The sequence below is a fragment of the Ursus americanus genome, chromosome 33 (genome assembly GCF_024610735.1).
Source record: "Ursus americanus isolate L20-20 chromosome 33, mUrsAme1.1.p, whole genome shotgun sequence".
Taxonomy (NCBI): Eukaryota; Metazoa; Chordata; class Mammalia; order Carnivora; family Ursidae; genus Ursus; species Ursus americanus.
The window spans coordinates 19,999,834-20,026,178 of NC_142159.1; the positions used below are offsets into that span (position 1 = coordinate 19,999,834).

Here is a 26,345-nt window from a genome sequence, read left to right on the forward strand (position 1 = left end):
AGCATTACAGTGTCACGTGGCGTCTGTCACACAGTACTGAAAGCGTTAGGACTTTATCTTGCTTCCTCTTTAGGTATGGGGATGCATTTGGTGACTCCTGACAACTGAGAAACTGTCCTCAACCCATATGGCCCGGGGACAGAGGACGCGGCTCTTTCCTGCGTCTGGCCGGACAGCATCTTTCCCTCGGGCTGCGTTCGCCTCCTTTCCATCTCAGCTGCATTGCATCTCCTCCAAGATGTTCCGAATGTACCCATTTCTTAGCTCTGTACAGATAAATGACGGGGTCTCCTGCTAGCCAGGGAGGCCCAGCTCTGCAACCTGAGTGAGGGGTGGGGTGGGGAGCAAGCCACGTCACTGCACCGGTCTCAGTTTTCTCATCTGTAGAGTGGACACGATACCAAGCCCACCTTAGTGCACTGTCGTGGGGGCTGCAGTAAAACACTGTACACCAGATACACCAACGAACCTGGCACCTGGCTCCTAGTAAGCGCTTGACCTGTAGCCCGTGTCACCCTCCCTCCTGCAGCGACTGTAAGCCCCGTGACCAAGGACCCTTGTCAGACAAAACCACAGCCAAACAGGCATCCAGGGCCTCAGGATCCTCCGTGGCATCAATGACCGGAGAAGTGGCCGATGACTGTTCCTCAGGACCCCTCCCCACATGGCTGGAAGTCCCTCGATGGTGAAAGGAGCTTTTTCTGGGCTGTTCAGCACCTGCTGTGGCGTTAGGTGGCTCGGGGAGAACAGACTGCATTAGCTAGATTCCTCCCTGCCTTCTACCTCCAGCCAGAGTGCATTCAGATTTCGAGGGGACCTCCACGGTGGGATACCTGAGGCCCAGGCGGGATGAGTGAAACCAGGAAGGGCCCTGGGTTTGTGTCTGTGTCCCTCATTTCAGAAGAGAAGGTGGGAGCCATGCAGGAGGGAGGAGAGCCAGAACACAACAGTTTCAACCATCATGGGTGGGACGTAAGCACGGGAAGGAGGCCCTGGATGCCTCCACTGTCATTCTCATCCACGGTGACAAAGACTCAGGAAAGCAGGACCTGGAGGGACTCTGCCCAACGTCCCTGACAGCTGGGGACTGGGTCAGAACTTAAACCCTGTCCCTACGTCAGTGTCCTTACATGTGCCTCTTGCCAGGGGCCAAATCAGGCCATCTTAAGGGGGGGAGATAAAACACACAAACAAAAATCCCAGGACAGAATAAACCCCTTACAGAAGCACAGGCGGCCCAGAGAAACCACGTCCATACTAGTCCCCAGTTAAGCACACACGGGCCCTCCCTCCCCTCTCCAACCCAATGCATTTGCAACTTAGCAGCTCCCCCAGGATGAGCTGTTCTGGCCAGGCCGTGTCCTCCTTTGTCATACGACCATCCACCTCACTTCAACACCTTCCACTCTGCCCACCCCTCTCCTTCCTACCTCCTAATTACAGCACAAAGGCTCACTATTGCCCTGGTGACCTGGTCATGAAATCTCAGCGCCCTCGGGCATTCTCCCCCCTCCTTACTCCATCCCCCAAAACACACACACCTCCAAGCCTCTAAGTGGCAGCCTGAGGGCTGTATCTGACCCGTAGAAGTATCTTCTTTGGACTGCGGAGGCTTATTTATGCTATGTAATATGGAGTGGTAGCCAATAGTGAGAGCACGGGTGTGATCTTATACATAAAACTTGAAAATCTGGTACGCCCGGTCCCAATTCTCCCAGGTAACAAGCAGCTGGTGCTGAGTCAGAGCTGTGTCCTATGGAAGGGGCCTACCTTCCACTCTGCCACAATCCCCACCACTCCCTGATGCCTCACGGCAGCCTCTCCCCTTAACACACCCCCTCCTACCTCCTTTCAGACATGTGCGTTTGCAACCCCTGTCTGCTTCTGCGTTCGGTTGGTCCCAAAGTTGTTTCTTCTCCCTTCCCAAAGCCTTTCTTTGGCCCCCGTCCACCTCCCTCCTACTTCTCAGGCCTGGCTGACAGCGATAATTACTGTAACCCACTTCTCTAAGGCTTTCTCAGCCCATGGCTCAGTCCAGCCATGCCAACCCTCCAGCCGCTGTGTCTCTCAAAGCTTCAAAGGAATCCCTCACAGCCTACAGGATGGGAGCGCCCGGACCCCCCCATTCAGCTTACTTCCAGCGCCAGTGTTCCCGGCGCACCTGCTTGGGCACACGTACCCGGCACCAGCGATACCGGGTGCAGGAAAACGTGCTTTCTCCCAGGAGGAGGATCAGCGCCATGTCAGGGACGTATCCAAGGGAGGGAAACAGTCCTGATGTCACAACTCCAGTCACATGGGCCTGCCTTCCATCCTCTGCACGCTGTCCGGTCTCCCTGCATTGGGCTTCTCCCCTCCCCCAGCTGACCATGACCACCTAAGCTCCTTCCACATCCAGCTCACATGCCCTGTCTCTGGGAAGCCTCCTCCCATGGCCAGCGAGAAGGCGCTCTCCTCTTCTCGATCTTTGTCAATGCTGGTCACTTGTACGAGCCACCGGCCATTTAGAGAGGTCTGGCGGGTGTCATTTTCACGCAACTTTCTCTAACTACACTTGAAGTGAAGCAGGCAGGGCTTCACACCTGTGTTCCTCTTATCGCTGCCTCTGGGCGTTTGACATTTCTCTGGGACTCCTCTGACACCGGGCACAGAGCTGTGTGCAGCCCGAAGCCTCAACGAATCTCTGCTGACTTCATTCATTCATTCATTCATTCAGCAAATGTTCACTGAGCAACCCTGGGTGCCAGACACAGGATCGAGCAAGACAAAGGCCTGTTCTTACAAAGCCTCTCTTCTAAACACTGGAAGGCATGGATTAAGAATTGTTCAGAAAAGAAAACAACATAAGCATAAAGGTGAGGTGGTTCTTTAGATGATGGAGGAAGGCTTCTCAGAGAAGGAGACATTGCAGCTGGGACCAACAAGGTAGCAGCGGAGCAGAATGGGAAGGTGGGAGGAGTCCCGGGTGGAGACAGCAGTGAGTGCAAAGGCCCTGAGGCAGAAGTAACCTTGGAAGATGGGCAAGGCAGAAGGGCAGCAGAGAGCCAGTTAGAAGGGTACTGCCCTAGCCCAGGGCAAAGTTGACAAACGGAGATGAACTTATTACAGATTTGATTGGGTAGGGAGAGTGGGGTGAGAGGGCAGATGATTTTAACCTGAGCAATCACGAGGATGCTAGGGCACTGTTAAGAACTGAATTTAAATCCATGTGTTGAAGCCCTAACCCCCAGTGGCATGGTATTTGGAGATGGAGCTTTTGGGAGGTAACTGGGGTTCAAGGAGGTCATGAGGGTGGGGCCCTGGTCTGATGGGATTAGTGCCCGTATAAGAAGAAACTCTAGAGAGCTTGCTCTCTCTCTCTCTCCACACACGTCCCAAGGAGAGGCCATGTGAAGAGACGGCAAGAAGGCATCCGTCTGCAGGCCAAGAAGAGAGCCCTCACAAGAACCTGACCGTGCCAGACCTTGATTCTGGACCTCTCAGCCTACCGTACTGTAAGAAAGTAAGTTTTTTTTTTCTTTTTTTTATGTTTTTTTATTATATTATGTTAGTCACCATACAGTACATCCCTGGTTTCTGATGCAAAGTTCGATGATTCATTAGTTGCGAATAACACCCAGTGCACCATGCAATACGTGCCCTCCTTACTACCCATCACCGGTCTATCCCAACCCCCCCCCCCTCTGAAGCCCTCAGTTTGTTTCCCAGAGTCCACAGTCTCTCATGGTTCATTCCCCCTTCTGATTGCCCCCCCTTCATTCTTCCCTTCCTTCTCCTACCGATCTTCCTATTTCTTATGTTCCATAAATGAGTGAAACCATATGATAATTGTCTTTCTCTGCTTGACTTATTTCACTTAGCATTAGCTCCTCCAGTCCCGTCCATGTTGCTGCAAATGTTGTGTAATCGTTCTTTCTGATGGCTGAGTAATATTCCATTGTATATATGGACCACATCTTCTTTTTTTTTCTTTTAATGTTTTTTTATTATATTATGTTAGTCACCATACAGTACATCCCTGGTTTTTGATGTAAAGTTCGATGATTCATTAGTTGCGTTTAACACCCAGTGCACCATGCAATACGTGCCCTCCTTACTACCCATCACCAGTCTATCCCATTCCCCCACCCCCTCCTCTCTGAAGCCCTCAGTTTGTTTCCCAGAGTCCATAGTCTCTCATGCTTCATTCCCCCTTCTGATCACCCCACTTTCTTTATCCCTTTCTTCCCCTACCAATCTTCCTAGTTCTTATGTTCCATAGATGAGAGAAATCATATGATAATTGTAAGAAAGTAAGTTTCTGTTACTAAGCCACACTTAGTCAGCTTGGGCTGACTAATACAGGTCCCTTCCGGAGATGGGGAAAGCGCCCCCAACAATGAGTGATTACAGATCTCTCTAGAATGAAAGATCTCAGAGTTGAGACTGATAGAGTACATGGTGAGATCATGTCACTGAAGCCTACAGAGGCGTGTTTAAGGCGTGGAACGCTGCGCTCGCTCCAGAATGCCTCACTTGCACTGGGGCCTCAGTCTAACGTTGAAAGCTCTTCTCCAAAGTCCCCCCGCCCCCCGCCTGCCACCTCCCTGATTTCTGACCATTAAAAATCATCCTTTCCTTTCTCACCCTTCTAGCACCTGAAATGCCAAACCCTCTGTTTTCTTTATTGCTGCCTTTGCTTGCTTTGGGACTAACAGCTTCTTTAAAAGCTCACTTCAAAGCCAAAGCTCCTTTTATCAAATAGCCTGGCCCAGGGGGCACCCTTTCATCCACCGAGAGCAGACATTGCGAAATCTTCCAGCTCTGCTTTCTTGGAAAAGCAGTTCGTTGTATCACGACCACAGCAATTGACGGAGTGTCAAAATGACAGACAGGAAAGGAAGGACGTTTATGGAAATGTTGCAAGAAAACAACAAAGATTCCAGATTCAAGAAAACATTTTGAGATGAAAGAGGGCTGGAGGTTGGGATGGTCTTGATGAAATCATTTTTTGTTTAAAGATGGAATTCGTGAAATTTGCCTAACGAAGAAATAAGCAACTGGTACTTTTTTTTTTTTTGAAGAAATGATTCTTTTTCAAAAATTCAGGTGTCGGGGCGCCTGGGTGGCACAGCGGTTAAGCGTCCGCCTTCGGCTCAGGGCGTGATCCCGGCGTGATGGGATCGAGCCCCGCATCAGGCTCCTCCGCTGGGAGCCTGCTTCTTCCTCTCCCACTCCCCCTGCTTGTGTTCCCTCTCTCGCTGGCTGTCTCTATCTCTGTCAAATAAATAAATAAATAAAATCTTTAAAAAAAAAAATTCAGGTGTGATTGACCTACAGTGTTTTATTACTTCTAGGAGTTCGATAGAGGGAGTCGACAATTCTATACACTACTCAGTGCTCATCAGGGCAAGTGCACTCCTTAATCCCGTCACCGATTTCCCGCACCCCCCAACCACCTCCCCTCTGGTGACCAGCAATTCGTCCTCTATGGTTAAGAGCCTGTTTTTTTGTTGCTTTTATTTTCTTTGTTTTGTTTCTTAAATTCCACATATGAGTGAAATCATAGGGTATTTGGCTTTCTCTGACTTAATTTCACTTTTTCTACTTTCTAGCTCCGTCCATATTGTTTCAAGTGGCAGGATTTCATTCTTTTTTATGGCTGAGTAATATTCCAGCGTGTGTGTGTGTGTGTGTGTGTGTGCGTGTGCGTGCACACATATCACATCTTCTATATTCTTCTATCAATAGACATTTGAGCTCTTTCCATAATTTGGCCGCTGTTGATATTGCTGCTATGAACACAGGGGTGCACCTATCTTTTTGAACTAGTGTTCTCTTTTTCTCTGGGTAAATACCGAGCAGTGGAATTACCAGATCACACGGTAATTCTCTCTTTATTTTTTTGAGGAACCTCCATACCGTCCTCCACGGTGGCTGCACCAGTTTGCCTTCCCACCAACAGTGCGAGAGGGTTCCTTTTTCTTTCGTCCCATCCTCGCCAACATCTGTGGTTTCTTGTGTTTTTGATTGAAGCCATTCTGAGAAGTGTGAGGTGATCTCCCATGGTGGTTCTGATTTGCATTTCCCTGATGAGGAGTGATGTTGAGCATTCTTCATGTGTCTTTCGGTCGTCTGGACGTCTTCTTTGGAGACATGTCTGTTCATGTCTTCTGCCCGTTTTTTAATTGGGTTATTTGGTTTTGGGTTTTTGTTTTTGGTGTTAAGTTGTATCAGTTCTTTATATAGTTGAGATATTAACCCTTTATCGGATATGTCACTGGCAAATATCTTCTCTCATCCAGTAGGTTCTCTTTTTGTGTTGGTGATGCTTTTCTTTGCTGTGCAGAAGCTTTTTATTTCGGTGTAGTCCCAGTAGTTTATTTTTGCTTTTATTTCCCTTGCCTCAGGGGACGTATCTAGAAAAACGTTGCTACAGTCGATTTTAGAGATGTTTCTGCCTGGGCTCTCGTCTAGGATTTGTATGGTTTCAGGTCTCACATTTAGATCCTTAATCGATTTTGAGTTTATTTTTGCATACGCTGTGAGAAAGTGGTCCAGTCTCATTGTTTTGCATGTAGCTGCCCAGTTTTCCCAACATCATTTGTTGAAGGGACTTCTTTTCCCACTGTACATTCTTACCACCTTTGTCGGAGACTGAACATAAAAGTGTGGGTGTATTTCCGGCTCTCTGTTCTGTTCCATTGATCGCTGTGCCCACTGTTGTGCCAACACCAGACTGTTTTGATGACTGCGGTTTGGTAGTATGTCTTGATATCCGGGAGTGTGAAACCTCCAGTTGTGTTCTTTTTCAAGACTGAAGCAGCTGACCTTTATAAGAAACAACGCCTGGAGTATGAATGCGGACACAGGAAAAGCAAGTCTGGTTTTCATGATGTCAGGAAAACAATCTATGTAAGAAATGGCCAGGTGAAGGCCCAGATTCCTAAGAAGAAAGAGAAGACTCTGGGCCCATCTGACACACCCCCGGACGTGTCTATGCACAGTTATTAACTGTATTAAGCACCATAATACTCACATGCCAGACATTTGTGATACATGATGTCATTCGGTCCCCACGACCCTCCGTGAGGAAGGCTGGCATTACGCCCATTTTACAGATGAGTCAGCAGTATCACATCAGAAAGGGTAAGCCACTTGCCCAAGATCACAAAGCTAATAACTATTGAACCAGGATTCGAACTCATGTCTGTCTGGCCCCAGAATGTCCTTTCTGCTCCACATGTCAGGAGTTCCAAACTTGGCCGGATGTCTGAATCAACTGCAGAGCAAGTGAAAAATCTAAATTCCTGGGCCCTGCTGTCGGAGGCCTGGGCTGGGGCCTGGGAATCTCTGTTTTGGAGGTTCCCGAATGGGTTCTAATCCAGCTGATTGATGCTCTGAGCAGAGGATTGCTGGGGTGGGCCACATCTCTGCCAGCCAGATGGTCCTGCTGGGAGAGTGGGGGAACCCCCAGCCAGGCCCCGCAAAGCACCCTTGGGCTCAGGGAGGCAGCTCCCTGGCAGGGACTGACTGATCTGTTGGGTAGCTTATGCTGTGTCAACTTGGTAAAGCTGGAATTGCTTTCCCCAGAATCCTCCTTCTTATCAGCTCTAGGTTAGAACTGGCCCAGAGAGGAGTCTGCGAAATCTGGAAAGTGGAAGCGAAGAAGCAGCCTGCCATTATGCTCTTGACGTTGATGCAGTGATGGACAGGCACCGTGGGGCCCAGCAGGTTTGAGCCCGTCCCGTCTGTGTCCAGCTCTTCTCTCGGACTGTGCGTCCTGCTGACCCACAGTGTCCCCGGGACTGCCACCGGACACCTGGCTAGGCACCCACCAGGCCACAGCTGCCCACGGGCTTCTCCACTAGCCTCCCTGTGGTCTCGCCTTGGTGGCTGGACATCCTGGTCCCTCAGTTCCCGTTTCACCTTCACTTCTCCCCACCACACCCCCATAACCGGGTAAGATCTAATTCTTATCATAAATCCCAAATTCCATTGGTCACAGTGGTCCAGCTTCCCGGGTTCAGCCGGAATGAGGTCACCATCCGCCCTTTCCTGCAGACCTTGCTATCTTAGGCAGTGGTTCTCCAAGTGTGGTCTGGGACCAACAGCATCAGCGCCACTGGGAGCCTGTTAGAAAGGCAAGTTCTCAGGGGCACCTGCGTGGCTCAGCTGGTTAAGCGTCTGTCTGCCTTCGGCTCAGGGCATGATCCCGGCGTTCTGGGATCGAGCCCCACATCAGGCTCCTCTGCTGGGAGCCTGCTTCTTCCTCTCCCACTCCCCTGCCTGTGTTCCCTCTCTCGCTGGCTCTCTCTCTCTCTGTCAAATAAATAAATAAAATCTTAAAAAAAAAAAAAAGAAACGCAAGTTCTCGGGCCCCAACTCTCCAGACCCACTGGATGAGAAATTCTGGGGGAGCTTCTAACACATGCCGAAATGTAAGAACCACCCCTGTAGGCATTTAAAAAGCCTTCCTCCATCTCTGTCTAGGATGACGAACAGATTCTGGAAATATATGTGTGTAAAATATGTTGTATTACTAATGTAGTTTTATGTTATAGGAGTTTCTGAGGCCTGACCTCCTGTCTGCGAGCGCTAGCATTTACTGAGACGTTGTGCGAAGGCTCCGCCAGCTTAGTACCACCTCACCCTGACCCCCACCCTACGGGAGTGGCATTAAATTCTATTTAATCGATGTGGAATCCACGTAGTCTGACTCAGAATACTGAGTTATTTCTCTGTGCAATGGATAGAAACCGGACAGCAGCCAGAGAGCTCCTTGGCCGACCCTTCTTTTTTTCTTTGAAAGATTTTATTTGTCAGAGAGAGAGAGAGAGAGCACAAGCAAGGGGAGCAGCAGGCAGAGGGAGAAGCTGGCTGCTCACGGAGCAGGGAGCCTGATGCAGGACTCGGTCCCAGGACCCTGGAATCATGACCTGAGCTGAAGGCAGACACTTCACTGACGGAGCCCCCCAGGCCTCCCCCTTGGGCCACACTTAAAAGCAGTATCTCAGTCACTCGGCCGGCTGTACCCCTCTCTGCAGTAGAGGCCAGGGGGACGTCAGGGGTGCACACTGGCCTCCTCACAGGTCCACAACCCCAGCCTGCTGCAGTAAAGCCCCACCTCCCACTCCTGGAAGCGGTTCGTCTGGATTTGGAGTGGGCTTATCAGAATGGGAAGATTTTTTAAAAGCAATTATGACAATAACAGCATCTAAAAATGTATTGCGCGCCTACCGTGTGCCAAGTACTTTCTACACACGGATCATTTAATCCTCATAAAATCCTACGCCTCTCCTCCCCAGCAGGAGACATTGAGCAATTGCCCAAGTCACTCCGGTCCTTAGGGCCAGCGCTTACATTTAAATCTGTAACTTTAATACAAAGTCAAACATGGTTCTCTACAGGAAATTTAGACATGGTAAATAGTCAAACTTTTAAATTCTTTGTATCTGTTTTAAAATAAAAAAAAAAACGGACTGCCTTTATATATAATTTGCTTTTTTCCATTAAGAGATTCGAACTGTCCTGTGTCTCCCCAGGGCCTCCGTCACCGCCATGGTTAACGGCCATGCGGCATTCCCTCGCGTGGATGTACCGTAGTCTAATGTCCGGGCCTTTCTGTTGGACATTTGGGTTATTTCCACAAGAAGCTACTTGAACTGGGGGAAAACGGTTTAACTAGGGTGTGGAATTCAGCAAGACCTCCTCCCTACGACAGCACCAACATGGGGCGCTCACCCTGCGTGGATGATGTCGGGGGTGGAAAGACCCACGTGCCACGCAGCCACGTAGCTGACACACATTTATTTCAGGTGCAAACTTCCTGGGGGAAAGGATTTCATTTTTATGTGCAGAAGATGAGGTGAAAATGTCTGTGAGATTTGCTCAGCTCAGTCCTCAGGAAGAAGAGCTTGAACCCTTGGCGGAGGCATCAACGTTCTCCAGAACGCCGCGGGCTCTCCCTACCTCCAGTTCTGAGGTGACGTGCCAGCGAAATCTAGCTAAAAGCCAGCACTCTCGTTTCTCACTACGATATAGTGGTTAAGAATACAGACTCTGGAATCAGACGACCGGGGCTTACAACCCGTCTCTACCTCTAGTAGAGCTTCCCAAGCCTTGGAAACCAAGTGCTGAAGACAGAAGCAGCCTGGGTCCCTGAAGGACCCTGTGGAGCAAAGACCTCCCCCCCTTCTTCACCCAGCAGGTGACACTGTGACCTAACTGTCTTCAACCCTTGACACGTGGGGCTGTTTGCACAGTAGCTAGCATACTCCTGCCTCAGTTTCCCCATGTCATTGAACTGTTATGAGGATCGATGTGGTATGAGTTAATATATGCAAAATGCTATGTGCCTTTAAACTAACATGGGAGATACCTTGTAAGGTCAGACCCTCTCTCCAACCACCCAGCCAGGATCTGTCTCCCCCTCCAGGGCTACCCTGAAAACAAGGATGTGGGGGGGCCTGGTTGTTCCGCACCCACCACTCCATCAAGAATACTGACTCCATCAAGGACATTTCCCCACATGTTCATGACTTTCCACCGCAACCAGATATGGCTCTGGCTCCCAGGAATTTCCCTAAAATCTTTGTGAATGTTTTGCAGCCGGAAATCCTCTTGTCGGAAGCACGCCTGCCTCCCCCTCTCCGTGAGACGTTCCCAGCGAATGGGTAACTCCATCCCGGGCAAGAACATGCATGGCAAGAGCTGCCAACACACTTCCCCACAGGCAGTGAGTCAGTAGAAATACGCAGGGCTGAAGAGCTCGGGGAACTTCACGGCTACTGGCTCCGCCACGCACGGTTCCCCTTAGCCTGGGACAAAACTACTCAAGGGCTCCACCGGCTTCCGACCACAAAACGAGGGACCAATGATCCATAAATTCGGAACTTGTACCCCCAGCTGATTACACATGTTAACTACTTTCTGTCAGTAAAAGGTTGCTTTTCTCATACTTTCTCGCCATGCCCTTTTGTGTAAGGCTTGTTTCTTCCTCTGTGTGTGTGTGTGTGTGTGTGTGTGTGTGTGTGCACAGACCCCTGATGAAAGCTACTGACCCTCCACCGAAAAATGAAGAGATGGAAGTTTGCCATAAAATTTCAGCTGGTTTGTGGGTCCTCAAAGGCAATCTGAGGACCCTGACATGAGTGATGACGAGTTTAAAAGTACCCAACAGGGGCGCCTGGGTGGTTCAGTCGTTAAGCGTCTGCCTTCGGCTCACGTGTGATCCCACAGTCCTGGGATCGAGCCCCACATCGGGCTCCTCCACTGAGAGCCTGCTTCTCCCTCTCCCACTCCCCCTGCTTGTGTTCCCTCTCTCGCTGGCTGTCTCTCTCTCTGTCATATAAATAAATAAAATCTTTAAAAAAAAAAAAAGTACCCAACAATTTCAGAACGATCCGGATAACAGTAACACTTGAACATCGAAAAGCAGTATTTAAAAGCATCTGATACACACTGGACATTTCTGGAAGCCTATACAAGACACGGTGAGCCGTGGCTATCTCTGAGGAATGAGACTGGGGGTCTGAGATGAGAAGGAGATTCATATTTTTTCACTGGATATCCCTTTATGCAGTGTGTGATTTTAAAAAATTTTTACCACGTGTAACATTTTTTTCTAATTAAACAAAAAGAGTCGAGAAAAAGTCATTTAAGTTAAGAACCAGCCACAACCCACTGTGACCCTTCCTGCGACATGGGGAAGGGGCAGATCACCCATGGGGAAAAGGTCAACTTCCTTCCTGGTGGAGTAGGACCCACGTGGGATGCGGAAAGGCAAAACGTCACTCAAGGGGGCGGGGGTGGTGTGACACGTTCTCCTGGGTGTTCAACACGGGTCATTAAAGTTCCAAGTTGAGGCAGGGGGTGATTCATATTTCATTAGGTCTGTACACTGCGTGGTGCTGGCAGTCGGAACCGGGAAGAACCTTCTTTACGGAAGTTCAGGGAGACCACTCACTCTAATCGACTTTGAGCCCGGCTGGAGGTGATGAGGATAGCAGATGCTAGAACAAAGCTAGGTTGTAGGGGGAAGACATTCGGTGGAGGCTCAACGGTCTGCCACCGCAAACCCTCTCCAAGTTCAAAGAGAGTAGCTCTGCATTCACCAGGTTGAAGTGTATGTCATCGCCTTTTCTGTGGGTCAAGGGCAGCCGGAACCTGTTATTTCCTCCGCTGTGCTGAGGACCCCGTGAGGCCGTGAGGGTGGGTGGCACACAGTAGGTGCTCACAAGAGTCTACTTCTCCCGTGCAGCCCCCCCTCCCTGGATCCTCAGCACGACACGTTCAAGTGTGGCCACTTCGTATAAAGACGCTCTCACTGGACAGCCCCGGCCATCCCGCTCCTAGGTGTTCGCTCAAGAGAAATGAAAACCACGTGTGTTCCTACTCCAACATGCACGTGACTGTTTGTAGCGGCCTTAGTCGTGATCACCCCGGAACCAGAAACAATCAGTAAACGGATTGACATTCGTTACATCCGCCCAATGCAGCAGCACAATAGGAAGAGCCTCAAAGCGTGATGCCGAGTAGAAGCCAGACTCCAAAGGCTTCATACCGTCTGATTCTATCTGTATGACGTCCTGGCAAAGGGAAAACTCTGAGGACGGACAACACCAGCGGCTGCTGAGGACCAGGGGGAGGGGAGGGGTTGGCACAAAGGGGCAGCTCGAGGGAATTTGGGGGGCTAATGAAACTTTTCCATCTCTCGATTGTGGTGGCGGTTACACAACGGTTGGCGTTTATCAAAACCGTGGAATTATACATGAGAAAGGGTGAATTTTACTGTTTGTAAATTTGGAAGGATGTACGTGACCTCATGACCTCAAAGACAGAGCGCTGGGAGGGTGGGGTCCGAGCTTAGGCCGCTGTTAACAACCAGGATACACTGGCGGCTTCATCAACAGACACGGACTCCTCCCCGTTCTGGAGGCTGGAAGTCCAAGGTCAAGGTGCTGGTAGATCTGGTGTCCGGTGAGGGCCCGCCTCCTGGCTGTGTCCTCCTGGGGCCTCTCCTGGGTGATCCCTCTCTCCTCCTCCTCTCAAGGGTGCTAATCCCATCGTGACAGACTCACTCTCACCAACTCATCTAAACCTAATTGCCACCCAAGGCCCCACCCCCTAATATCAGCCCATCGGGAGCAGGGCTTCAACAATGAATTTGGCGGGGACAGAAACACAGCCTATAACAGGTGGTTTTCACAGGGGCAGATGAGTGCGCTGCAGTGTTTCAGCTTTGTAAATCCGGGCAGGGAGAATCATAAAGGAACCACCAGGACTAGGGGCCAATCCAACGCGAGCCCTCTACAGCTCGCAAACACCTTCCCCGGCAGTCACCCTTGGGGGGTCCACTAGAACCCCAGGTGATTTTAAAAAAATAAAACATGTTTCCCTTATTATAAAAACAATGCTTCTTTATTAAGCAAACATTAATAAGTCCAGATTAGCAGAAAGGAAATGAAAATCGCCAAGTGCCCCACCATCGTAACTACTGATGATAGCTATGGTGATGGAGTGCAGACTTTCTCGTGTGTTTTCTGAACAAACGTACTTTTTTTTTTTCTTCCTTCCTTCCTTTCTCTCTCTCTCTCTTTTTTTTTTTTTTTACAAAAATGAGATCGTACTGCAACATGGCTTGGTGACCTAACTTTTACAACGTTAATAATATAACAAACAATTTTGCACATCATCAGTATTCATCTAAACCATAACTTTTAGTGGTTGAGGAATATTCCGGTACGTGGAGGACTCATAATTTACATAACTAACCGAGCCTCTACGGCCAGACACATACGTGGTTTCTAATTTTATTGCTATTTTAAAAAATAACAGTATTGAAACTAACTCCTTACACAATCATGTTTCCTCTAGACAAATTCTTGGTATTGAAACTGCTGTGTTTTTTAAAGTGTTGACGTGCATTTCGGACTGTCCTCGTCCCCACCATGAGCTCCTGAAAGATTAGCGTTCTTTTTTTAACTTAAAATTCTGAAACGTTCAAAACATTTAAAATGTCCTATGTGAAAGATGGTATTGTTTTAAGTGGTATTTTCTTTAATATGATGGGGGTGAATGTTGGGGTTTTTTCCCATGTGCTTACTGGCCAAGAGCATTTCTTCTTCTTCTCCTTCTCCGCCCCCTCTTCCACCTCCTCCTTCCCTTCCTCCTTCTCCTCCCCTTCCTCCTCCTCCTCCTCCTCCTTCCCGTCCTCTTCCTCCCTCCTTCTCCTTCTTCTTTGAGCTCTGACCTGCTCTGCTTCCTGATGGGTTGCAACGACAACTATAGAACAGCACATGGAAAATGTCTTGCCATTAAAGTTTAAAACTCATCCAGTCATGAGGGGAGAAGCAATTAAGACACTGGCTCCATCGCTTCAAAAATGTCAATGCCACAGAAGACCAACAAGGTTTGGGGACCATCTTGGATTCAAGGAGACTAAAATCAATGGGTGGCCCAGGGGATTAAGGAGGGCACTTGTTGCGATCACCACCGGGTATTGAATGGAAGCGTATGGAAGGTATTGTACACCTGAAACTACTACTACACTCTAGGTTAACTACCCAAAATTTAAACAAAAACTTAAGGGGCGCCTGGGTGGCACAGCAGTTAAGCGTCTGCCTTCGGCTCAGGGCGTGATCCCGGCGTTATGGGATCAAGCCCCACATCAGGCTCCTCCACTATGAGCCTGCTTCTTCCTCTCCCCCTCCCCCTGCTTGTGTTCCCTCTCTCGCTGGCTGTCTCTATCTCTGTCAAATAAATAAATAAAATCTTTAAAAAAAAATAAACAAAAACTTAAGAAAAATAAAATCACTGGATGATCCCAATGTGGACCCTGATATCATGGGGACTCTTGAATAAGGGACAATAAATTAGATAATACCGGTGTATCGTTGTTACATTTCTTGGTCGTTTCTTCTTCTTTTCCCCCCACGTGCTTGTTGGCCAACAGCATCTCTTCTTCATTCCACTTCTTGTTTTGTTTTGTTTTTGGTTTCTTTTTGTTTTTTGTCTATTCCATTTCTTGAGGGCATCTGACTTTTCCTTACTAACTGGAGAAGCTCGGTACGTGTTCCGGAAACAGCCCCTCGCCAGCCGTGTGTTGCAAATGTTGTTCTAGGTTACCATTGGCGGTATTGAAGTTTTTTAAGTTTAGGAGCCTAATCTATCAATCGTTTTCAGTCATTTCTTTTATAATTTTATCCTTTACTATCATCCTTTAAAATCCCCCTCCAACAAGGGGCTACAGTAATTCTACGGTGGCGAAGGCTTGCAGACACCACTGTTCACCAAATGATCGAGGACAGTACCACCGGTGAGTCGTGCTGCTGTATAGTGTGTAAATCCTTATGTGATACAATGACAAGGACACTTCACCTCCGTCGCATTCCTTCCCCAAACCCCAAATCCCAGTCCAATCACGAGACGACATCAGACAAACCCAAAGTAAGGGGCCTTCTAGAGAATACTGACTAGTACTCTTCAAAGCTTTCAAGGTCACAAACTTCAAGGAAACACTAAGACACTGGGATAGACCAGGAGAGATGAAGAAGACAGGACAACTGAATGCCGTGTGGTGTCCTTGAATGGACCCCAGAGCAGAAACAACAACAAAATAACCTGGTGACATCCAAATAAAGTCCACCATTTTGTGAGTAATAACGTGAATTTCTCGGCTTTGTCACCTAGGCCGTGTCAGGTAGGACGTTAACATCAGGGGAAGCTGAGTGAAGGATATAGGAAAGCTGTATTATTTCTGCAATTTTTCTATAAATCTAAAATTATTCCAAAACAAATAGAGTTTGGGGTTTTGTTTTGTTTTTTTTTTTTTAAGAGTTTTGTCTAGGACAAAGAATGGTCTAGGCAGAAAAGCAGAAGGAATAGAAAGAGAAAAACTATTACGGTTCATGGCTATGGGTGGGGGTGTAGGAGGGAGGTGGAGGCAGGAAGGGGTTCGGGTTCCTTACAACTCATCCATTGGTTGGGGGGAGGGGTTGGGGCAGCAGCAATGGGTCTGGAGAGGTAAACTGAGTCTGAACTCTCGAGTCCGGTATTTAGGAGTGTCTAGTCTTCATTGAAACCTAAGGGTTTTAGCTTAGCCTTGATCTTGCAGGCAGTTGAGGGAGTGGTAAAGATTTTAGTTCTGGGAGTATATGATTATTGGTTACTTCACTTATTTTGTATTCTAATTTACTGATTCCTCGCTCCGCCCCAATAAGGTGTCAGCTCCACGAGAGCAGGGACCATATCTCTCTTAGGGACCATGTCCCCCCCAAACCCAGAACACCTGGCCTATAGAAAGAACTCAATAAATATCAGTTGAATGAATGAGCCTCACTTCCAAAATGGCTTTTAAGAAGAAACTGTATAAAAGGTTTTTCCCATCCCACCCTTCACATCCAGTATCAGCGCATGTGAATTAATCTCTTCTGCAGCTCGGGGCCTCTCCCCAGGCTGTTGCTTCAGCCAGGTGCTCCCTTTTCTGCTGCCGACGTTCTACCCCCCCTTCAGATTTCAGCATAGATTCAGTTTTCTTCAAGCCCGGCCTTGACACTCCAGGTCTGGGAGAAATTTCCTCTTCCCACTCCTGGGCTTCCTCATCACTGTCGGCTGAACTACGTTGGTGTCTTTACAGTCGGCTCCCCACCGACCCCTCAGACCCATCAGCCCGGCTTGTGGGCGAGAGCCGGCCCTCTAGTTCACCACTGGCACACAGAACATCCCAGCACATTTGTGAAAAGCCACAGCTTGTGGCGAGCCAAAGATAACGCCCCCCACCCCCGCCAGCACAGAATGTGCACCTGTCACTGCTTGAACACAAGGACCCAAGGACACCTCCGATACATAATTGCTACTGTCCGCACGGCTCCACACTTCTCCAAACTAATGAAGATGTCATATTTGGGATCCAAAAGTGTGAGCGTTTGTTTTTATTTTATTTTTTTAAAGATTTTATTTATTTATTTGTGTGTGAGAGAGAAAGAGCACAAGCAGGGGGAGCGGCAGAGGCAGAGGGAGAAGCAGGCTCCCCGCTGAGCAAGGAGCCCGATGCAGGACTCGATCCCGGGACGCTGGGATCATGACCTGACTTGAAGGCAGATGCTTAACCAACTGAGCCACCCAGGCTTCCCGAGTTTGTTTTTTAATCATATCCTCCTGCACCAAGTATCGACAAACCATGCCTATACCCTAACCGGCACATGCGTACCTCGAAGATACTGCGGGTTCGGTTCCAAACCACTGGAATAAGTGAATATCTCAATAAAATGAGTCAAATGAATTTTCTGGTTTCCCAGTGCGTATGAAGTATGTTCACACTAGGCTGTAGTCGATTAGGTACGCAATAGCATTATGGCTAAAAAAACAATGTACATACCTTAACTAAGAAATACATAATTGCTAAAAAATGCTAACCGTCATCTGAGCTTTCAGCAAGTCATGATTGCTAATCACAGATCACCCCACAAAATATGATAATAATGACAAAGTTTGAAATATTGCGTGAATTACCAAAATGTGACACAGAGAGGAAGTGAGCAAATACTGTTGGAAACACAGCACCAAGACACCTGCTGGATGCAGGGTTGCCACAGACCTTCAATTTGTAATATATGCAGTCTCTACAAAGCGCAATGACATGGGGTACCCCTGCACACACCCAGCCAGTAGGTGTGGGGAAATGTAGGCAAGGGTTAGGTAAGTAAATTCTCTCTCTCTCCCAGACTAGATGTAGAGAGGAAAACGTGGCAAAGACCTAAAATTCACCAAGAATTAGAGCCACCTGGTACCATAACCTGAATCAAAGAAATAGCAGAACCTTCCGGAGACATCCAGAACTGTACATCATATGAGGCCACAATCTTAAAAAAAAAAAAAAAAAAGACACATGAAAAGCCAACAGACACATGAAAAGCTGCTCAACATCACTCAGCATCAGGAAATGCAAATCAGAACCATAATGAGCTATCACCTCACACCTGGCAGAATGGCTACAATCAAAAAGGTAAGAAAGAACATGCGTTGGCAAGGATGTGGGAGAAAGGGAACCCTGGTGCACTGTTGGTGGGAATGTAAATCGGTGCAGCCACTGTGGAAAACAGTGTGGAGGTTCCTCAAAAAATTGAAAATGGAACTACCCTATGATCCAGCAATTTCACTACTGGGTACTGATACAAAGAAAACAAACACACTAATCTGAAAACACCATGGTAGGTGAGTTCTCATCCTGGACCTGCCACAATTTGCTGGGAGACCTTAGGTCCATCACCTCTAGGGCCCATCACCTCTAGGATGCTTCCATTCGCGAAGCTCTGGGGACATTAAGAAAAGAAGACATGCCAGAATGGACTTACCAATCCTGTGATGGGCTTTAGATGCTGTCACTGGTAACAATGTTCTGTGCACCGGGCAATAGAAACTGGGCCATTAGCACGACAGCTATGGGCTTTATGATAAACATGAATTCCTAGTGTACATTATCAGTGCAGCCTGAGGGGGACTCGGCTGCGTGGGGAATGTGTGTTTCAGGCCAACAGCGTGGCTGATGCGGACTTCGGCACGTCATTCCGAGAGGTGTCAGAGGCCTACATTTAGAGTAGACCTAAGAGGAGAGCCCACCTGCCCCATACAGACTTTCTGTTTTCTGGCCTCTGTCTCTTCTTCTAAGAATTGAGGTGGCTAGACGAGCACTGGTTTCCAGCCTGCGGTTTAGCATTGTTTTTAAAGCCATAGAACCTTCTTAAAGGAATCTTTCACACCCCTGACATCTGGAACATTTGTAAACAGAGCTTCCTTCCAGCTGGCCCTGCCTCCCACCACTCAGCTCTGTCCCTGCAAACCCCTGACTGCTTCTGGGACCCGTCCAAAGAATTCCAACTTTCCCAGAATCACAGTATAAAAAGCAGTGGACCGTTAACACCATACACAAAAATTAACTCACAATGGATTGAAGACTTGAATGTAGGACTTGAATCCACAAAACTCCTTGGAGAAAACAGAAGCAGTAAGCTCCCTGACATTATGATATTTTTTTGGATCTGACTCCAAAGGCAAGGAAAACAAAAGCAAAAATAAACAACTGGGACTACATCAAACTAAAAAGCTTCTGCACAGCAAAGAAAACCATCAACAGAATGAGAAGAAAACCTACAGAATGGGAGAAGACATTTGCAAGCCATGTATCTGATAAGGGGTTAATATGCAAAATATATAAGGAACTCACACAGCTCAATAACAAAAGAAACCCACAAAGAATCTGATTGCAGAATGGCTACAATCAAAAAGGTAAGAAAGAACATGCGTTGGCAAGGATGTGGGAGAAAGGGAACCCTGGTGCACTGTTGGTGGGAATGTAAATCGGTGCAGCCACTGTGGAAAACAGTGTGGAGGTTCCTCAAAAAATTGAAAATGGAACTACCCTATGATCCAGCAATTTCACTACTGGGTACTGATACAAAGAAAACAAACACACTGATCTGAAAACACCATGCACCCTTATGTTCACTGCAGTGTTATTTACAACAGCCAAGACATGGAAACAACCTAAGTATACATCAACGGAGGAGTGGCTAGCAAAGACACGATACAAATATTTATATACATAAATAAATACTACCTAGCCATAAGAAAGAATGAAATCTTACCATTTGCAGCAATATGCATAGACCTAGAGAATATTATGTAAAGTGAAATAAATCAGAGAAAGACAAATACCACATGATTTCACAAATATGCGGAATCAAACAAAACAAATAAAGCAAACCAAACCCCAGACTCATGAACACAGAGACTAGATTGGTGGTTGCTACAGGGGAGAGGGCTTGGTGGGGGGGCAAAATGGGTGAAGGGAATGAAGAAGTACAAGCTTCCAGTTACAAAACAAAGAAGTCATGGGGATGTAATATAGTCAATAACGTCTTCATAACTTTGTCACGTGACAGACGGTAACCAGACTTACTGTGTTGATCATTTTGCAATGGATACAAATGTCAAATCACTATGTTGTCTACCTGAAACTCACATAATATTGTATGTTAACTGTACCTCAATTTAAAAAGAAACCCAATGGACCACAGCAAGGGCTGCCCACGGTTCTTACCATGCAGATGGAAATCTATTTATCTGGTGACTCAGTGCATACCCATATACAGATAATTGAGATGAAAGTTTTAGTAAAGAATGGTTCTCACAACAGGAGATGCATTTTGTTTTCTAAGTCTGCTTTCTTCTATTTCACTTTTTAAAAGCCAGTGGAAAACTACTTAACTGATTTTAAAACCCACTAAGTTGCTGCCCACAGTCTGTAGACATTGGCCTAAGGGATCCTCCAAGATCACTTCTAGCATTGACAATTCATATGGCATTAACGAAGCTGTGTTCCTGTTAGAGTCTGAGAGACGACACTAAGAGACCCTGTCCCAAAGGTGACGTTACCAACCTGGAACACCTGAGTAGGCAACAAATTCTCTGCTTGGGCTTGCCATCGAACCACTTGCTGTCCAAGAAGCAGGGCTCGGAGACAAGCAAGCCCAATACAGTACTGATTTTCCTAGGGACCCACACTTGCCACCCCAGTGCCTACTCCTGGGGAGATTCAGGGCAAGGGGTGGTAACAGTGGGGTGGGAGCACTTGGCTGGGTTAAAAACCAACACAGCAAAAAATCAGAGGAAACGAAGACTTCTCTTTCCCTCCCATAATCTTTGGATCACGCCCATCCCACTGAGATGGCTAGCCTCCTCCATTTCTAAGGGACTCACTGAGAATCTATCTTTGCTCCAGATTTTGTAAACATGGCCCTTCCCCGAACACCATGGTGGTGCAGAGAAATGGCCCCCTGGAGTCCCACACGGTGAGTAATTTGCACAGCGTGCTAGGATTTTTGGTTGCTGGAGTGTTCTGACATAGCCACAAAAAGCTGGCCTCCTGAGAACCTTCCAGCCATCAGAGGGTAGAAGCGCCTGAGATTGACAGGTTAGAACCGGTGTGCTGTCAGACAGGGAAAATACATGTTATGACGATGAACCAGGATATTAAACAGCAGAGCAAGCAAACGAAAAATCTGCGTAAACACCGAACTATCCACAGTGGTTGCCAGCATATCGTGATGTTTTCCCATCCAGGTTTTCTACAATGAGGACGTACTTCCTTTGTAATCTGGGGGAGAAAACAACTTTAAACGCCTGTCCGTTCAGAGGTATATTATAAAGTATGCTCAGAGGAGCAGCAAGTAAGGTTGGTTAATTACTAGCTTGCTCCCTGGCGTGAATACCAGTTTGAACAGATAGGACCTGAAAATGTCAAGATATATACTCCTTGATGTGTACCCCTCGTCTTCCGGGTCCCTCAGCACCTACTCCTCCTGGATAGGTCACTGTGGACATCTCTAAAGCACCTGCCGGTGTGGAGCGTAGAAAGAAAGAGGTTTCTGAAGGGGGCTCGTCTGGTTTTATTGTTTTGGTTTATTTTCAAGAACCATCCCTGAAATCAAGGAAGTGGGGTCTAGTCCTAGCTCTGAACTCAGGCGAGTTCCTTTCCATTCCCGGGGCCTCAGTTTCCCCATTTGTAAAATAAGCAGATTAGATGTTCTGATGCCTAAGGTCCCCTCTGGCTCCAAAATTCTAAGAGTTAAAGGGACCAGCATTCAGGTTTAAGGGCTGCTAGGTCTCATAAATCTAGGGCAAGAGAGAATAAGAGACTGTTGGCAGCTTAGCCCAAGTAAACAACACTGGCTAGAAGGCCAGGCCAACCAGCCTGGGGAGATAAGGGTTGGGGCCGAGGGGAGGGAGGAGTCAAGAATCAGTCTGAGGCCACAGCTAGTGGGGGAGAGCTCAGCAGAGACTCTTGGAAGGCTGCCTCTGGCCAGTGTCTTGGGGCAGTCTGGCCTGAAGCAGGGAAAACCTGTTTCTTGGGGGAGCCAGAGCTCCCAGGAGGGGCAGCCAGTGCATCAAGGGTCAATCCAGGACCAGGAGAACAAAAATGTTGCCGGGCCAAGCTGGGCCACCTGTCCAGGCAGGGGAGGAGCCAGACTCTAGAAGCGGCCAGCAAGATGGAGATCCCGAGAAACCACAAAACCTGTACTAAACTGGGGTCTAAAACAGGTCTCTGACCTGAATGTGGCCAGGTCTCCTGGGAGAACGCAGAGCGGTCGGGGGTGGGGGGGTAGCAGTCCCAGTTCTGCTGCTGACTTGCTATGTACGCTTCCCCTCTCGAGTTTTGTTAATGAGAGGGGTCCCCTCCACCCACATCATTCTGGGGTCCTCCTGTGGCTGGTGAAAGACAGAGTGTGGTCACCCTCCAAGCAAAAGGAGACTTCCAACATGGAAGATGCTCTTAGAGCTTGTTAATTGCAAGAACGACCGGTCCAAGCTTCAGAACAGACACAACCAAAGTGAAAGCAAAAGCCAGGAGCCAGAAGCAGACCCCTCCCCAAATCCCCAACAGAAGACATCTGAGCTTCTGGAACCTTCTCAGCACTTAGGGAGAAAACTCTCCTCAGTCCCTCGAATTCCAGCTTAATTTGGAATGGGGAGAAGAGAAGCCCAGAGCTAAAGCCCCTCTTCCAGCCCTAGGGTCATGAGGGGTTTACTGCCAGCCCCACGAAGGGAGAGGACATTTACCAGAACCGTGACCCAGGAAAACAGGAGCCCTAAAAGAGGCAGGCTGCCCTGGAGACGGGCTGCTGGCTCTGCTTCCAGCTCTGCCATTCCTCACGCAGAAACTCCTAGGTGTTGTGCCTTCTGGAGTCTGGGAGCAGGAAAGCCACAGCTGGAGGGGCTCGGGCCCTGCCAAGTCCCCAGGCACTCGCCCGCGCTCTCTGGCGGAGACAGGCTGGCAGTTTGGGCCTCACGCCAAATCCACAAACCTCCCCTTGAGCAGTGGTCACGTGTGAAGACCCCATTCATCTGTGCCTCCTGTGCGAGGCTCCACTCCAGCCCCTGTCTCGTTCTCACCGCCCCCGGCCTGCAGACAGCCTCCTCTCTCCCAGCAGCCCTCCCCAACCTCTCATCCACTTCTGCACCGAGTTGTCTTCCTCACGTATCAACAGGATCAAATGACTCCCCTGCTTAAGGAACTTGAATGGAATTTGTGTCTGTCTTTGTCTTTCTTCCCCAGTGACCCGTCCTGAGCACCTAGAACAGGGCCTGGCCCACAGAAGGCACTCAGTCAACACCTGCGGAATGGTTCCCAGACGACCACAGGATAAGTCGCCCGTGCAACAACCAGCCCCCTGCCTATCTCATCTAGCTCATTCCAGACCCTCCATTCCCTTTACTTTCCCCACCTTCCCACAAAGCCAGCCGCCACTGCCTCAGCGCACTCCCCCAGGCCCACCACACCCCGTGTGCCTTTGTACCTCTATGCCTTGGCTTGAGCGGTTCCATCTGCCCAGACACCCTTCCTCCCCGCCCCCCCAGGGACTCCTATCAATACCCTGTTGCATATTCCAACATCCTTTTCTTATCAGGACCTCCTGGCATGCTTCAGCCTGAGTTATTTCTCTCTCCTCTTCTCCCCTAAGCCTTGTAAGGAAACTTCCTACAGAGCACTTGCCATGTGCCAGGCACGAAGGTCCCACCTGGGAGGTTATCACTACCATCGGACAGATGAAGAAACCGGAGGCTCAGTGAGGCGCGTCACACAGCCAGCCAGTGCTGGGGCCTGACTGCATCACCACCTCGGAGCGACGCCTGTCGTTTACTACTCACTAGGCTGGGAGCTCTTGAGGTCCCCTAGGCTCTGCATCCCTGGGGCAGGCCTGGCCCTGCTAGTGCCCAGGAGGCCCTAATCATCCCACCACTGGACAGAACATCGTGACGAACAGATGAGCCGCCAGCCTCCTCCCCTTGCCCTCTTCTGCCTTTTGTCCCAGTCTGGGCAGTTCCTCTGGCAAGCTGCGGAGGGAAGCACTTGGAGGGTAAGGGGCTCCTTCCCAATTCCATTCGTTGCTATCAACTTAGGTCAAGATCCTTGTGTGACAAGTCTCCAAAGTGTGAAGGGCGCTCACAGGTCCCAGAGCCGACCTTTCACTACAGAAGCCATACTCGAAGAGCACCACGTCGAACGAAAACCAAAAACCAGCACTAGAGGGTAACCCCTCTCCCGCGGCTCGCCCGGGCGGGCTCCGACTCCGCCCCCGCCGGTCCGGCCCCGCCCACCCAGGCCCCGCCCGCGCCGCTCCGGCAGCGCCGGGGTTCCTGGGCCTGGACCACCCGCACTGCTAGGAGGGTATCTGACGCTGGCCACACAAGCTCATCCGAGAGTGCACAGGTGCCCCAAGGCTGCTACCGGCCAGGGAGGGCCCAGGCAGGGCTGGGGAACCATCCGTACATCCAAGTTTCCTGTTTCCCCCACCCGTCGGTTAGGAAAGCTTACTTTCTCTAAGTGACCATCCCTTTCAATTAGACTTGGCACTCCCAGGCCACACACCTCCCATCGGGAAGCAGACAACAGATCTGATTTGGATTTTAAGTACTTGCTGTGTGCTAGGTACGAGTGCCCCGCCTCATCCCAGGAGGGTATCATGCCCATTTCACAGTGAAGAAACTGAGTTTCACCCTACTTTTCTCACGCCCGATTTCTCACCGTTTTGTGCCTCTGGCACGTAAAACATACACACGAATCTAAATCCCCCCAAAGCCCCGGTTTCCAGAAAAGAGTTAGGGATGGGGGAAGGGGGATCAATTTGGGAAGCGCCAGGGTGGTTTCCGGGGACTTACTGGGAAGTTCTGCTCTAAGCACGAGTGGAAGGTGCCTCTTTGTCGAGGCCAAGGGTTCGAAACCCACCTGGCAGATGGCACCTGTCTTCGCCAACAGGGGGCCCCGGAGGCTGGTTGCCCTCCCCTCGCCGAGGTCAGCGCGATGCCGTGGAGGCGGGGTGCCCCGCACTGGCGGGGCGCGGCTCCAGTGGGTGCGGGTTTGGAGTCCTCTCGGCTGCAGACCCGGGACAGGAAGCTCCCGGACGGACGGACAAACAGACTCCGACAGCCCTCGACTCCCTCCCCGGCCCTGCCAACAGTCACTCCGCGGGCGCCGCGGAGCGGAAGGCGCGGCGGCGCAGACTCACCCGGGCGGCTGCGGGTCCAGCTCGGTCACGGTCGGGCGGCCGGGGACCCGGGGCTCCACGACCCGGTACCCCGGGCTGCCTCCTTCGGGGCGCTATGATCCCGGGGCCGGAGGCTCGGGGTGTGGGGGGTGGGTCTCGGTCTAGGGAGGCGGTGGCGGAGAGGGCGCAGCGCCCGCTCCGGGACCGGGATGGGGACGCAGGAAGCTCTGCCTCGGAGCGCCGGCGTGCAGGAGGGAGGGACCGCGAGAGACAGAGGGCGGGGCCGGCCAGGAGCGGCCTCCAGCCCCGAGAGGCACCGCCCACCTGTCGACCCTCCCCCCCGGCCCGCCGCACCACCCCCAGGACGGGGAAGAAGACCCGAGCTGCGGAGGGAAGGCACCTACTCTCGCGTCGGATGGGGTGGGGGGGTGTCGGCGGGTGTGGGGGGGGACGCTGGGCCAAGTCCTTCCCCGACCCCCGCCACTCCGAGTTGGCTAAGCAGGGATGGGGGAAGGGAACAGAGCCCAGACATCCCCACCCCCCCCGGCCGCGGAGTTGGATGTGGGGGTGGAATGGGGGACGGTGACTCGGGCCGGGAGTCCAGGTTATTTAACTGTTATGTAGAGCTGGGAGACCCCCCCCCCATACCCCACTCGCAACTCAGGCGCGAATATGCAGGTACAGCACTGAGGACCCAACTGCCGCGCCTTTACCTGGCCAGGCGCTCACCTGGCCACCCGGTGCGCCGGCCTCTCCCTCCACTTCCTCGGGAGGCCACCGCCTCCCTCTTCACCACTGGGCGTGTTCGGGGCGCTGGGACCCGCCTGCACCGCCCAAGGCTGGTGGTTTGCGAGGTGACTGATGGGTGGAGGTGGGAAAGGAGGAAGCAGGTTTTTAAAAAACGAGTCTGTTCCTGCCCTCGGCTCGGCCCCCCACCCCACCCGGTCCCCTGCACGCCTCCTGTGGGTTCCCGGTCGCACGGCCCGGGTGGAGCCCATTTCGGGGGCCCGCGCCTGCATGCATACCGGATGCGGGCGCCCTGTCCAGAGAATCTTGCCTACTGGGTGCTTTCATTCCCAGCTTTCCGGAGAACTTTCCCAGTGAAACACCGGCCGTCGTTGGCCTAACCACCAGGTCGCAGGCAGTGGCCCACCAATGCCTAGAGCCCCAGAACTGCTACCTGAGGCCTGGCTCGGGGGAGGGTAAACCCCAACTGGTGAGGTGCCTCTGACTGGCTGCGGCTCTGCCTCTGCTCCCCCACCTGGAGGTTTGCCCTGGAACCATGCCTCTCTGGTGCCCAAACTGATCTCAGCCAGACCA

General features: G+C 50.2%; 1 protein-coding gene across 5 annotated transcripts in view; it reads right to left on the reverse strand.

Annotated features, from left to right (window-relative positions):
* The window catches only part of TMEM51 (transmembrane protein 51), a 61,071-nt gene extending 35,784 nt beyond the window's left edge, over positions 1–25,287 (reverse strand). For 2 of the 5 annotated variants that reach the window (XM_045774718.2, XM_045774716.2), the window contains exon 1: positions 24,767–25,189. The gene's annotated coding sequence lies outside the window, so the exon portion shown is untranslated. Of the gene's footprint in view, positions 1–24,766 lie in introns of all 5 variants that reach the window. The other 3 variants (XM_045774714.2, XM_045774719.2, XM_045774721.2) reach the window with 3 other exon arrangements.
* Between the last annotated feature and the right edge of the window lie 1,058 nt (positions 25,288–26,345).